Below are 14,898 nucleotides of genomic sequence, written 5' to 3' on the forward strand. Positions count from 1 at the left end.
ATTCCTTTTGCCCGATGCCTGCTCCCAGGGGAGGATGCTGTTGGGCTCAGGCTTCTGTCTGGGGTCTCAGCAAGGGGCACAGCCCTGGACGTGCTCACTGAGTCACTGTGGGTGCAATTATGCTCCTGCACATGTGAAGAGGGTGCTCAGGGGAGGGGTGTTTAAGGGATGAAAGCCTGCAGGCTCTGCTCTCAGTACCTCCAGAGCAACGGCCACTGCTGCTGAATTGCTCCCTGAGAGAGCACCTCAATCTGCAGCCACGATTATTTTCATTAAGAGAAAATATGCTCTTGCAATCCGATGCTCTACCACTGCCTGTTGTCTGCTGTTCTGCTGGGGTCGTGCAGCCCTGCAGCAACGGGCTGAGCACAGCTTTCAAGGGAAAAATCAATAGCTGCTAGTTATGGGTCAATCTTCTTTATAAAGTACAAACCCTGCTGATTTTGCACAGTTCAGGGCTACGCTGAGCAGGGAAGACAACATGTTTCATAGACAATAAGAAATTAATTCATTTGCTGTGAGGCAGTAACTGGAAATGTTAATAAGGTCTCAGCTGCTGTTGTGACCCCTCCCTGGGTGTCAGCTCAGGAGCCCCAAGCAGTGCTGGGACCCCAGATTGAGGGGATGGGGGGCAAAGAAGCTGTCTATCCTTGGTGTCAAAGAACAAAGCCAGTGGAAAAGGACAATTTATCCTTGTCTTGCATCACTCATAAAAATAGCACTGGGGGGTTGAGCACTAATTGCAGCTTCTCCTGGCCGCTTTTGCAGATTACAGGCAGTGTGGCTCTGGGGCTGAGGCAGGCAGGGAGTGTCGGGGGGGGCTCAGCTGCAGGGACAGGCGCCTCGTGTAGGCACCAGCCCATCCCTGAGCACTGCTCCTCCCGGGAGGACAGGCAGGCAGAGGCTGGTGGAAGGGTGAGAGGCAGGAGCCAGGACCTGCCACTGGCTCAGCGGGTCCTGCAGGTGAGCAGGCAGCATGAGCTGGGTGTCTGTCATCTTGCTTGTATCGCTGCAGCCCAGTGTAGCTCTGGCACCCACCATCCTGCTGGTGCTTGCCCCAGCACCTAGCTTGCATGGTGCTTGGCCAGGGCTGGTCCCCACGGTGGGACTGGCTCCCAGCAGGCGGTGACAGCACAGCCTGTCTGTGCGTAAGCTGTTACGGAGATGAAATCCAACTTGGGAGGTTGTTTCTTTGGTTTCCTTCAGGAAACATATCTGCTGCACTGTCTTTCTAAACCTCCTCTGCAAAGGGCCTCAGTTCACCTTTGTGAAGAACGCTAATTGCGGAGTGATTTGGTGTGATGAGCATCTGCAAATGATACCTTCTGTGAGCAGTAAGTGGGTTTTTTCCATTGCTGCAGCATGCATTAGCGACGGAGGCATCGCTCAGTTCAGCCATCCTGAGCATGCAAACCAGGAGGGAAGAGCTGCCTTGGGTGACCCCGTTTGTGCCTCTCCCCGCTGTCGGGTGGCTTTGGCTTGTCCGCACAGGCAGCGAAGGCTGGATGTGTATCACTGGCTGTTCGTGTTTCCCAGGTGCCAGGGCTTGGAGCAGCCGCGATCTGCAGGAAGGGCTGTCATCAGGCAGGTGTGGAACAGGACAGACCCTGAGCTCCTGCTCCCAGTGGGGGGGGTGGGTCCAGCTCCTTGGTGCCCCAGAGGTGTGGGAGGAGCTGTGTACCCCCCTCCCCACAGCAATTCATGCAGCAGGGAACAGTCAGACTTTAAATCCCAGCTGAACAAGCCATGGGCTGAGTTCATACCTCGTAGCAGGGGCAGCAGCTCCGGCTGTTCCCCCCACGTAGCTGCAGTGGGGGAAAGCCCCCCATGGAGAGGCTGAGTCAGCATGCAGCCTCTGAGCAGAGCAGCCCCTTCCTCTAACCGCTTGTGGCTTTCCCAAAGGAAAAGCTTCTGCCAAATGCCAGGAGCCTGAGGGAAAGGCTCATGCTCCCCTCTCGGTGCCAGGCCAGCATCATCCCTTGAGCGCTTGCTGCGTATCTCCATGCCTTGCATGGGGCTGATAGCTTTTGCTGAGCCTGACAGGCACCCTGCTGCTTGTGGGGGGACACCGGGGATGTGTGTGCCTGCCTGGCACTGCTGGGGAGAGGGCCTGCCCCCCCCCCCCCCCCCCCCCCGCCCCCAACACACAGGGAGCGGTGCCTCCCATCAGCTGATGCAGCTGTGAGGAGTGGGGATCCAAACATGGTACCCTGGGGAAAGCTCTGGCGCTGTCAGATGTTCCAGTGTGTTGTCTCACTGTTTCATAAATAAATAATAATTAAAAAAAAAGTTGTGAATTTTCTTCCCACGTCTTCCTGAAATGGTCTGAGAGGCTGGAGGCAGGATGGAGGGGGCCGGCGAGTAACGGCAGTGTGCAGATGGGTCTCCCTCCCTGCCCGCCGGGGCTGCGGTGTGCGAGGAGCACGAGGAGGGCTCTGCTTCAGATGGAAAGCTGCTTTCCCACCGAGGGTGACCTTGTGGCCTGGGAGCCTGGGAAGCTGGATCCTGATGGCACTTGATTGATGGGATCTGAGGAGTTGTTCTCCCTCAATGTCAGTCAGCCCGCCTCTGCTGACTGCAAATGAAGGTACAAGAAATTGGACAGTAATCAGTGCCAGATGGAAACTGCAATTGAAAATGCCTTCTGTCTGGAGCGTGTGGCCCAGGAGGGAAGCTTGGCCAGGGCAGTGCTGAGCACTCGGCCCGTGCATGCTCACAAAGCTCCTGCTTGCTTTCTGTTGCTCCATTACCGCACACAAAGATGATGGGAGATGCAGCTCTGTAGGAACCTGCCGGACAAAGAAACCACTCGCCAAGAGCTGCCAGCTCCGCGTCCTGCCAGCTCCAAGCAGCCTTTGCAGATCCAAGCAGAGATGCTGTTACCCCGCCAGACAGAAAGGGGCAGGGACCTGGAAGGCAACAGCTTTGCACTTCACAGCAAACAGTGCGAAGCGAAGTCGCCCCTGCAGCGGTGCGAGCAGCGTGCAGGGAGCAGATCTGCTCAGAGACTGTGTCGGAGCTGCCAGGCATCAGAGGCATCGCAAGGGACCGGGGCGGCAGCAAGGCCTTTCTGTGCATTATATTTCAGCAGAGCCTTGACAGATGTAAACCTCCAGGATGACAGGAGCGCATCCCCTCCGGGGCCGGCATGGCTCAGCCCTCTGAGGCAGTGCAGGCAGCGGAGGGGAGGCTGGGTGGTGCTGAGCATAAATTACAGGGTCTGCAGCGCTCATGCATGAGCACTGGATTAATTTATGCATGAGTGCCCAATTAGTTCATTCATGAATATCCAGCTAGTTCAGACTAAGCACCCAAATAGTTCCCATGCCAGGGCCCGGTTAGCGGGTGCCGGAGCCCTGCGTGGTGTGCACGTCGGGGGGCTGCTGGGGGCCCCTCCGGCATTGCTCCACGCTGGACTGGCAGAGGAGCCGGTGGCACCCTGCTGCAGGCAGTTTTAAGAGCAGGTGGCCCGAAGGAGGAGGCAGGAGGAGACTCGTGGCTGGAGATGCTCTCACTGAGCACCAGGGAAAGATGCCGTGGGGAGGGTCAGAGCCGGGGGTCCCAGCCTGTGGCACCACCTCACTTCTGCAGAAGTGGGGAGCATCCCTTGGAAGGATTCATCCCAAGCCTGTGCCAGCACAAGACTAAACAGTGTCAAGGCTCCATCCACTATAATAAATTTAATAATAATAATTTTAATGTAATAATAACAATTTAAAATAATAATTTGCTCACTGTAAATAAAAGCCCTTGCAAGAGAGAACCAGTTTCCCTTGCCCTTTGGGACTTTGCTGACCAACAGTAATCCCATTATTTTTGGCAGATAACTCCTCTGGTGGTTTTCAGCTTGTTTGAGGAACCAGGCATCTCACTGCAAATTAATTGAAGGTTCATTTTCTCATCAAATATCCAGCTCACCTAGAAATGTGGAGGCCAAATGGCAAAAGGAGGAAACTTTGGAGACAAAGTTTGATGCTAATAGCCCAAGTTCATTTACCGATCGTTTGGAGCGGGATCATTGGAGCCTGTGGCTCACTCCGTGTCGTAACATCTCCCTCCTCAGACACCTTATCCATCTGGCGCTCGCCATCTGTTCCCCACAGTGCTCCCTGCCTTATCTAAGCTTTGCTGTAGGAAGTTTGTCCGTGCAGAGCGCCGGAGCCCGGGGAAGGGCGGCAGCAGGCAGCGTGGGCAGGAGTGCAGGGACGGCACAACATGAGTGTTTTCAGAGGGTGAGCACTCATGGTGGTCCCTTGCCCCCCAGCAAAGCACCTCTGCAGACACCCCCTTCACGTGTCACTCCCTCCCAATTAATTATGTTGAAACACCCTGGACACATCCCATCCTAATGAAGCTGTTAATGTCTCCACTGGAGACCCCTGCTCCTGCCCTGCTGCCCGCACCAGCTGTGAATGACCCAGCCAAGGGCAGCCACCCCCTCTGCAAGGGGGAAGGGGCTGGGATGCAGGATGGGGCACCCCAGGGAGCCCAAAGACTCTGCCAGAGCGTGTCTGCTTGGTCCGGAGGGGACACACCGGGAGGGGGGCTGTGGCTGTGCCAGCACCACTGGGTGACAGCAGCACTGGTGGGACCCGGCAGCTCCAAAAATGCACCCCACAGCCAAGGGATGCGCTCCCCCCCGTCTGGGGCTGTGCAGGCAGGGGCTCAGCAGCACTGTACAGGCATGACCAGGATGGGCTGAGGACTCATTAACTAATTGATCCAGGCAGGGGCTTGCAGATGGCAAGGAAGGTCTCTGCTAAGCTTTTCTTCTCTATCTATATCTGTTAATGACCCGGCATTACCTTCTCACTTCTTTTTCTAGCTAAACCCTGATACTGCAGTCAGACCACTTCTGCTCTTCGTATCTGTTACTGTCCTTAAAAGCAACAATTTGCTTTTGGTTAAAAGTAGAAATACTATTTTAAATACAGAGCCGCCGTGGTGCTTTTCCTGCTTCCCAAGATCTTCCTGCGCTGACAATATTCTTGTCCTGTTTGGAGGCTGAAATTATTCGCTACAGTCATAATTGCCTTTTGGCTCCAAAGATTTCTAATGAATCTTTCTCTGTGGGCATTCGATGGCAACACTCTTCTGGCCACGTGTACGGTATCAGCAGCATCGCAGGGTGTTTCCTCCCCGGGCAGAGCAGCTCTAATCGATTCTGGACTAATTCCTGCCTGGAAGACTGGCAGGAGGAGGAACGCTCCCAGTCCAGCTGCCCACAGTGGAAAGGGGGGTGTGGGGGACACTGCTCCCCACCTCCCCTGCTCCATGGGGGGGTCCGGCACCACTGAGCCCCAAGCAAGAGGGAACAGTCACCATCCCAGTGATACTTTTAATCAGCCAGTGCAGTCAAAGGGAATCAGTCACATTAAAAGGGAATCGTAAAGCTGCTTCGGAAACCAGAGGGCCATGCAGAATTGCTCAGCGGTGTTTGTTGAGAGCCCAGCCGTTTTACGGTGCCATAAACCTCCCGGCACATGGGCTGAGAAGCGTAAATACTGCCTTTACTCTTCTACGCACCGGCTAATGGCAAGGGCATGGTGCAGAATGAGACAAGCTGACATGGGGACCGAGGCGACGTGTCACCACGTCCTTGGTCTTGCACAGCTAGCCTGATGAGATTTATATTTTGCTGAGTAGACAACTCTGTGCTCCTGGGACACGATGGATGTTGCAGCTTCTCCATCCCTGTAACACTCATTGTAATGCGGCTTGCTGAGCTTCTCAGGCTTCAGCGATTTTCCTCTTTGTCACCAATCTCCAGATCATGTTGCTTCCTCTTCTCGCTCTTGGCTCTGGACCAAAGCGGGCATCATGTCTCCTCATCTGCCATGATATATAGGTCTCTGCTTACAGAGAGGTTTCTTGAAAACTGCGATTTTGCTGGAGTCATTCTTCTAGAGGAGCTGCTGCCGCAATAGGCTCTGCCAGCAGGTTCCTCCCCCCAGGACCTGACATCCCTGGGGGCACAGAGGCACCACCGGTCCCTGCGTGGTGCTGCCTCCACTGCTCCCGGCTTGGTCCCACCGCTGCTCGGGGACATGAGGACGTGCCTCACAGCCCAGCACATCACCTCGGCCTTGCTGTGCCCACAGGGGCTGTGCCCACCCCTATGCTCACAGCCCAGCGAGTGGAGAAGGGGCTCCTGGGCAGGAAAAGGGTTTTTTTAACTTCTGCTCTTCCACCTGCCACCTCCCCGAGGTTCCCGGCGTGAGCCCTGCTGGTGTGTGGGGCCAGGGCAGCACCCTCCGCCCGCCGCGCTCTGGATGGGGCCGTTCCGTCCCAGTGACCACAGCTCCACGGCATTGGGACTGGAGCTGCCCGCGGGGACCCAGGTGACAAATCACTGGCAAAGTTGCTGTGGGGAGCATGCACAGGCAGTAATGGAGTTGTAATGAATTAAGTGCTGTTAAAATTGATGCAGGGCTACTGTAATGAATGTGCATGTGTTGTGAGGATTAGGACACGGGTATGATGAATATTGTCTATCAGCTGTGATAAAAAGCCTATCATCCCAATACATATTTTCAAAAACGAATTTAAGGCTGAAAGAGATTATTAAAAATGAGGAGAGGAAATTGTCTGGGATATATTTAGAGTCCCTTGCTAGGTAAGATGAATTCCAGAAGTCAAAATACCGCCTGTGGGGTGAAAAGGATAGATGCGGTTATTGTGGTAGCTCGAGATAAGAAGACAGAGCTGAGGCGATCCTTCCTCTGGCAGGGAGCGTCCGGGGCAGCCCCTGCCTGTGCGCTGGGGACCTGCGTGCCAAGCCAGCCCCACAGCACGGGGACCCTCCTGGTCCCACACAGCGCGGGGACCCTCCCCACCATGGAGCGGAGCACAGTGCTGCTGCTGTTTCCACACGTCCCTGCCCCAGCCTGGGGTCCGGCTAGTCCCTTCCATCGCCAGGGTCTGTGACCGCTGTGGAGCTGTGCCATGAGGACACCAGCGGCCGGAAGCGCTGATAAAGGATCCGGGAGCTCCCCTGAGCAGAAAGAGATGCTGTAGGAGAAGGTCTAAGAAAGGCCTTTGCCTGCAGCTGCCAAGGAAAGGACCCACCAGTGCTGCTAGGGATGGGTGGCTCCGGTTCTGTCACTCCATATTTCATCCTCTTTCGTTAGGAGGGCACGTGCACACGTACGTGTACCCCGAGCTGCTGTGCCAGCTTGGCTCTGAGGAGACAGGGCACCGCGAGCCTGCAACCTGCCGTGCTCCGGACGTCTGGAAATCTGAGTTTTGATCTTGACTGTTCCCTCAGTCTTTCATTTAATCTCTCTGTGCTGTTCACAATGACAAGATCATTAGAAACCCGGTTCCTGTTGCAGAGCTCTTCCTCCTGAGCAGTGTATAACCATGCGGACGATGCCTGCAAGACAAGAGGTTTAATTGTGTTCTGCCAGCATCCAGGGGGATGTCAGCAAGTCAAATTTAAAGCCAGGCTGGATGGGGTTGGGAAATGCACCTCCATTACTCACCCAGCCTGAATGAGGTTTAGGTTTTATTATATCCCAAAATAGCCAGTGCCTGGGAGGTGCTGATTGAAGCCATTTGAAAACATGACAACATCCTCAGGACAATAGGTGTCTAATCTAATGAAGCCAGAATGCATTAGCTAAGAGCTGCGTAAAGTGAAGAAAATGCAATTAAAGCATTCCTGAGGACAGATGTCGACCTACGTAGGGGACACTGATATGAAGACATCGGCAGAAGTCTAATGAAAATAAATGATCTGTTTGAAACATCCCTCAAATCGATACCGGAGCCCAAGCCACCACCGTTCCCCCCAGCCCTTGGTGGCTGCCGCCTCGCTCCAATCCCACCCGCGTTTCAGCACGTCCCGGCAGAGCCTGCCCGGCTCTGGGACAGCTGGGGCTGCCGGGAGGACGGTGGCTCTGGGTGAGAGCCAGGGGGGCCACGGCTGGCGCATGCTCCATGCCCACCCACACGGGGAGCAGCTTTGCTGGAGGCCTGTGGCTTGGGTCAGAGGGCAGGAGTTGGTTCGGGGGGCTGGGGGCTGAGCTGCTCCAGCACCCGCTGGGGGTCAGGCTGGGTGGGTCCCACTGGCAAAGCTAAAGCCGGGCTGGGTGGCTTGGTGGGTCCCACCAGCCCTGGGCTGGTGCAAGCACTTGCCCATGGGTGGTCACAGGGCAGGGGCTGATCGCACGCCTGCCCACCCAGCACCGTGCTGATGGCAAGAGTTTTTTCTTTGCAGCAAAACAGCCCAGAAGAGTGTCACCCCCTCATCCCGCAGCGATGACAGGGTGGCCTGTGCGTAGGGAACCGCTGTGATTAGTGCCTGTGCTAGACAGGTCCAGGCTTTTCCCAGACAAATGCCCTTCCCGAGGCTGGGAGACCGAAATCTTTCTTGAAGCCTCTTGACAAGACAGGATCCCTTCCCTCCTTGCAGAATTTTGTAAGTTTTTGTCTCTAAATAACCACTTAAAATACCTTGGGCTGCTGAATTTTAAACAGCTTTTTTCTTCCTTAAAGACTAGATCAGAGGAACACACAGAATCTTTCAGTGCAGTTAGACATTGATGCATAGGAGCCAAATCTCAGAGATTTCACCATCAATAACCGTGGCCTCTTGCTGTGTCTTGGATTTTAGGTTCTCAGACACTCTGACAGATTTCCTTTTATTTCCAGCTCCTCGCTGACATGGGAAGTCTGACAAAATTTTGATCTCAGACCATACATCTTGCTATCTTTTTTCATCTCCTGATGCTGCGTTAAAAATCTCCACAGAGCCACTGCAGCCCTACATCAGGGTACACTTTTCCCTGCGCCCATTCCCTTGCCCGTGGAGCACCGTGTGGGAATGCCACCAGGGCACCAAGCCTCTCCACACTTACCCACAATCAAGGCTGCGTGAATGAAGGCGGTATTGGGGAAAATGCATGTTTCCATTGCAGTGTGACTAGTGTAAACAGCTGAATAATTCAAAGCTCTAGACCAATATATTTTGAAAATAAAAATTCCCATTTCAATTCACCCATAGGCAGGTTGCTGGCAGCAGGATCCCTTCCGGCAGCCTGGGGTTGCCCATGGGCCATCCCTGCCTGCATCTCTGCCTGCACGGACCCCCAGCCCATTTTGGGGGGATGGCTGGCTCCCGGGGCTGGTCGTCGGATGCTGCTGCCGGCAGGCACCTCTGGCTCCCCTTGGGCTGGATCCCAGCACAAGGCAGCGAGCAGGGATGGGAAGGGCCATCTGCTCCCACCTCCTGATCCTGCCATCCAGGAGAGTGCCCAGTGTCTCCCCAGCCTCAGCACCACTTGCTGTGGGTGGGTGTGCAGCCACGCTGCTGGTCCCCATTGTGGAGCCCATGGCCAGGGGACGATGCTCTGGCAGACCTGATCAGAGCCTCCCCACTGACAGCAGCTGCCGTCGGCCCCCGAGTGCTTGGGTAAGTGGGGATGGAGACAATCTGCCTTTTCTTTGATTGCTCAAAGCAGATTGTGTTTTGCTCGCTCACTCTCAAGCTCTGCTACGCTGGAGCCACATCCGGGATCTGGGATTTCTGTTGTACAGCCAGCGCGTATTTGGGTAGAGACACCTTCCTCTTTTCTTTAGGCTCTTACTCGTGTTATAAATAGTAATTAAAACCACCCACTTTCATAAATTGCTGGCAAAAGTAACTTGCATCAAATCATGATTCTTTGGCAAGAGTTTAAATTGACAGTGACAAGTTTATTTCTAGAAGAAAGTTTTATTTTGGGGAGCTTGATTCATTATGCCACATCACATTTTGATGCAGTGTGATGTGATACCTGACACATTGCATTTCCCCGCAAGTCAAAGCAGGGATTTATATATCACTCTGCTTTGTGCTGAGAGACAGCACACGGGCTGCCGAGAGCCACCCTGCTCTGATTAGGCAAGACAATACTCTGTTAACAATAATTTTAACAGACTCAGGGAAACTTTTATCCTTCTGTGGGCAAACGTTAAAGTCACAATAGAGCTTCCTTATAAAATAATTTAGGTGGAAACCAGAACCTGCCCCAGCTGCAGGCACTGTAAACCCTACTATGCACTTAATCATGATTAGGAAATCAAAGATGTTGCAGAGCTGACTGCAAACGTCTTTCTGCCTAGCTCAGCTCAGCACAGCCAGCTGCCCCACTAACACAGGCACTTTGATTGCCGGTGCAATGGGTGGAAAGAATTTGGGCACATCTGTGAGACAAGCAAGACGAGCGCCTCTGCCATGTCTCCTGCTAGTTCAGCTCCCATCTGGACACCCACCACACCGCAGCATGCAGGGGTTCCCCAAAACCATTAGCAGACTGCAACATGCTGCAAACTTGGACGGGGTGTCTGCTACACGGGTGTGATGGTTTTATGCTTCAGCCAGCAAGGATTTGGTGGCATCTTTACTACCACAAGAGGCCCTTTGTTTTTTTCAGGTGGGAACATGCAAATGCGCAAAGGAGAGCCTTGCAAAGGAAGGTGTGAGCCTGGCCCACAGCAGCTGGCTGGGCTGGAGGCTGGCTGTGCAGGAGCATCTGCCTCGCAGCAGCAGTGTGACAGCGTGCGACGCGCCCGACACGTGAGACCCCCTTGCCTTGGGTGATACACACACGTGTACAGACAGCACGAGGAGAAAATAGTTCCTTCAGGATTGCTGGTGATGAAATGGTGGAGACGGAATGACTCTGTTGCTGTTCCTCACATGAACTGCTGTAATGAATTCTGCTTCTCCTGCAAAGCCGCATTATATCTTCACTTAATTTAACTTTGCCCAGAAACAGCCATAGTGAAAGCAGTCTGGCTCCCTGAGCCTGTTTGTCCCCGGAGACGTACAGCATTACCAATTTACATACCACTTACCCTGGGAGCTTGTATTTACAGTCACAAACCGCTATTTATCCAGCCCACCAACTGCCGTCACCCCAGAGCACCTAAATCTCACAAAAAGCATTTTCATTGCCTTATTAATCTCTATGCCTCCTGGCGTTTAATAGAATTCACTTTAAAAATATTTAACAGCATAAAACCCCCGTGGCTGAGTGCCATTCCTACAGCTGCCTGAAGAGATTGCCCTGCGGCCTCTGTGCTTGGGACACTGCGAGCGCATTGCTCCACTGTGCTCTCATCCCTGGCCCTGCAGCCTTGGGGGCTTTATGAGAGAGCAGGGGCTGCCAGAGCTTCCCAGCCCCAGAGCTGGGGCCAGACAGACCCTGGGCGGCAGTGGCACCGGCACCAGCACTGGCACTGGCAGCGGCACCAGCAGGGATGCGCTGGGTACCAGCCTCCCTACAGGGTCCGTCTGTCCATCAGACGTGGCGATGGCACTGAAGCTGGGGGCTGGCACGAGGATCAGGCCAACAGTTTTCGCTCTCCAGGGTGCATCGAGATGGGAGCCTTGGGGTCAGACGGAACGCTGAACTTCTCATGCTTTGCCCAGAGAAGATGGCACCTGAGCAGGACAGAGGGAGGCACTGCCAGTGCTGTGGCACAGCCCAAAATGAGCCGTAGAAGGGATCGGCGGCAGATCACTGCCTGCGTGCTGCTGCCCGCTGTGTCACAGCACTGGTGGCAGAGTGGGACATGGCGACTTGCAGGGAACAAATTAAGCCGAGTTACGTAAACACTGCGGTCTGGTTTATTCGTTGCCAATAAACACAGTCTGCAGCAGGGCCCGTGCTGCTACACCCCAGCGGGTGAACATGCCTGTTTCTGGCCAGGCTGTGGTCCTCCGGGGTGTCCCTGCTGCCCCTGCCCACCCTGCGCAGCTGTGACAAGGCCAGCTGGCCTGCCGTAGGCATGAGGAGAGTGGTGCACAGTGCGGTGCACAGCCCACGAGCAGCTTGCCCTGTGCTGCTGCATTGGGCTGGGTTTACCATGTCCTTCTGGTGCTCACTTGGCCCTTGAGGCCCCGTCCAGACCTTTGCTTCTTTTGCCAGAAAATGCCAAAGCCCCACCATTGCCCCACTGCTGCCCACCATCTCTGAGCACTCTACTAAGCATCCAGCTAGCAGAGACGCAATATTCCCCTGGGAAAACATCAGCAGGAACAGGCTTCATTAAAGAGAAGGGACTTGCAAGAAAAACCTGAATTGCCCAGTTCCAAGCTCTTATCCAAATGTGAAGGTTCCCCAAAATGCCTCTCTGCCATACATGATCTAGGGCTCCAGCGGGGATAAGATGCTGCTGCTTTATTTTTAAATACTGTGCAAGTTAATGGAGATGTTTATGGCTGTACATAAAAAAGCGAGCTGTGCTCCCATCGCGCTGTGCAGAGAGCGAGACCACCCCTCCACACACTGCAGGTGCCTGGGGGGTTCCATCAGATGCCCAGCCTGCGACACCCCTGCCGGGGGTGCCCCTAACCCCTGCCCCTCCCTTAACAGCTCGCCCCTGCTCTCCAGAGCATGTGGCTTCATCTGCGCAGGGCAGGCAGAAGATGTCCCCAACCCCACTGCCACGAGAGCCAGGGCCGCCACCGCAGCGGAGATGGCACTCACAGCCAGGCAGCACCACGCTGCTCATCTGTGCTAAATGTTTGTGGGTAAATATTTCATCACCCATTTGTAAAGTGTGATTTAATGAATATCCACATTCGACAGCACCCCCGAGCCTGATGCGGCCGCATCTCTAATGAATGCGTTTGCTCAGCTGTTGCCAATTCCCAGCACTTCATGGAGTTTCTCTCATCTAATGCAAGTTTTATTAGGTGTGATACAGACCCACGCACGCAGCCTCTGCATCACTCCAGTCAGGCTGGCGGCTGTTGCAGCTCAGGATGCTCAGCTGGGCACAGGAGCCTCCGGGGCTGCTGCAGCGGCAGGGAGAGGAGGTGCTGGCCCTGGCAGTGGTCACAGTGCCCTGTGTGGTCTCAGGATGCCAGCTGGTTGTTCAGCCTGCTCCGCTGACCAAGGACATCTGCTTCTCCTGAGACGTGCCAAGGCCGCTCGCTGCCAAGGCCACTGCTCTAGCCGCCCACCGGCTGCTCACTTCAAAAGTGCCCATTTGCAGTGAGCTTTGGGAACAATTGTGCAGCGCTCCTGGCACAACTGATTCCTGGCAAGTCTGCTCTGCTAATAAACTGGGATGCATGAAGATGACCCTTTAATTACTTACATCCTCTAAGTCAGATGCCACCATAAAAAAAGGGGGCAAGGGGTGGGCGCCTGGGAAGAGCACCTTATGAACACATTTCATTGCAACAAACCCTCTAGACAGCCTCCCCTCCCTCTCCTTTCCCCCTTTGCCACCAGACACCTGCCACCGGCAAGCAGCTGGATAAGGACACCTGCCAGCCAGCAGCACCATCCCAGTCAGCAGCACCATCCTGGCCACTGGTGTGTGTTTTACTTCCAAACACTGTGCAGACAAAGCTCAAAAGGCAGGGGCAGAGGGGCACAGCCCCTGTCAGCCCATGGGCTCCTGCTGTCAGGGCTCCAGGCGTGCCAGTTGTTGGAACACAACAAAAGCAAGGCAGGAAAGGGGCCAGCTCAAACCCCCGAGCTGTGGCTGTGCGCAGAGCCTGTGCCGAGGCAGCGGCTCAGGGACTGGTCTGCACCCGCTGGCTCAGTGCAGTTCTTCTGCTTTTGTTTGTGCCCCTTCACATGTGGCTGCTGCCCAGGAAGGCAGGCGTTGCACTGAGTGATAATGGCTTCTCTTTGTCTGATGCTGAAGGTGCTTGTCAGCCTCGGCAAGATAAAAAGGCCAAAGACATTTATAATTGTGTAATTAAATGGCTCCTGTGCCTTCCAGGCATCTCTTGCTGCTGGGCAGATGGCTCTGTTGTCAGCAGGCAATGGAAAGTGCAAAGGCAGCTAAGGTTACCCATGGCGGCTGCACGGGTGCTGCTGGTGGACACCCAGCCCTGAGCCAAGGCCACCCAGCCCTGCGCCACTGCACCAAGGCCACCCAGCACTGTGCCAGGCTTGTCTGAACTGGATGTGCCACCAACCCCAGCACTTGCTTCAGCCTGGGCACCCCTCGGCCGGTCCCCGCTCTGCGGTGGGCTCAGCCAAGCCACACCTCTGTGACCACTCCTGCTGGACAAGCCCTGGGCTGGCACCTTGGTTCCTGCCGGTGTGACCAGTGGCAGAGATGGTCTGGTCCCAGCAAGGGATGGGGGCCAGCAGGAGCTGGTCCCTGCAGCCTTGTCTCTGCGCTGGGTGGCTGAAAGGGAGGCTGCAGCCTCTGCTTTAATTAGAAGTGATTTAAGCGGATGGTGCAGGCAAAGTCCTGAGTAGCTGAACACCCCCCAACAACTCCTGTCTCTGAAAACTCGCTTACCACGCCTTCGACCGCCGTGAGGTTAGCACGTTGCCTTCAGTGCGTTTTCAGCTTTTTCAATTAGCAAATAGAGCGCAAGAGTGGGCAGCCCTGCAGGACACGGCAGGCGCAGGGAGGGCTGGCCCCACTGCCTGCCGCCCAGCCGGGGGGCACAGACACGCTTCCCAAGGAAGCCGCAGCTGGGGGATGTGCTCCCCTCGCCGGCGCAGCCTGTTTTTCCCAACTGATGTGTTTGGCTGCTGCCATGCCCCAGCGCTCCCTGCGGAGCTGACAGCTGGCTACACTGCCCAGGATATCGCTCCATCACCCACCTGTCCATCGCCCACAGCGCCGCTTTACATGCTCATCCGTCATTTTCCTACAGGAAAGGCTGACGAGCCCCATGTGGGCTTTTAGCCTTTCCCAGAGCCCGGGCTTGTGCTGCTGGTTGGTGACAGAGCTGCTGAGCGCACCAGGGCACGGCTCTGAACGCACACCACGCAGGGTGGACACCTTGTCCCTCACTCTGCAGGGTGCCTCGGCTCTGCAGGGCACCTCCACCACTGCCCCATGGCCGTGTCTGGGGGATGGCTGTCCCTTCGTGCCACCACGGAGGCACCCACCCTGTCCCAGCCAGGGTGGGCAGTGCGCGGCACT

Source organism: Falco punctatus (assembly GCF_963210335.1).
Source record: "Falco punctatus genome assembly, chromosome: 3".
Taxonomy (NCBI): Eukaryota; Metazoa; Chordata; class Aves; order Falconiformes; family Falconidae; genus Falco; species Falco punctatus.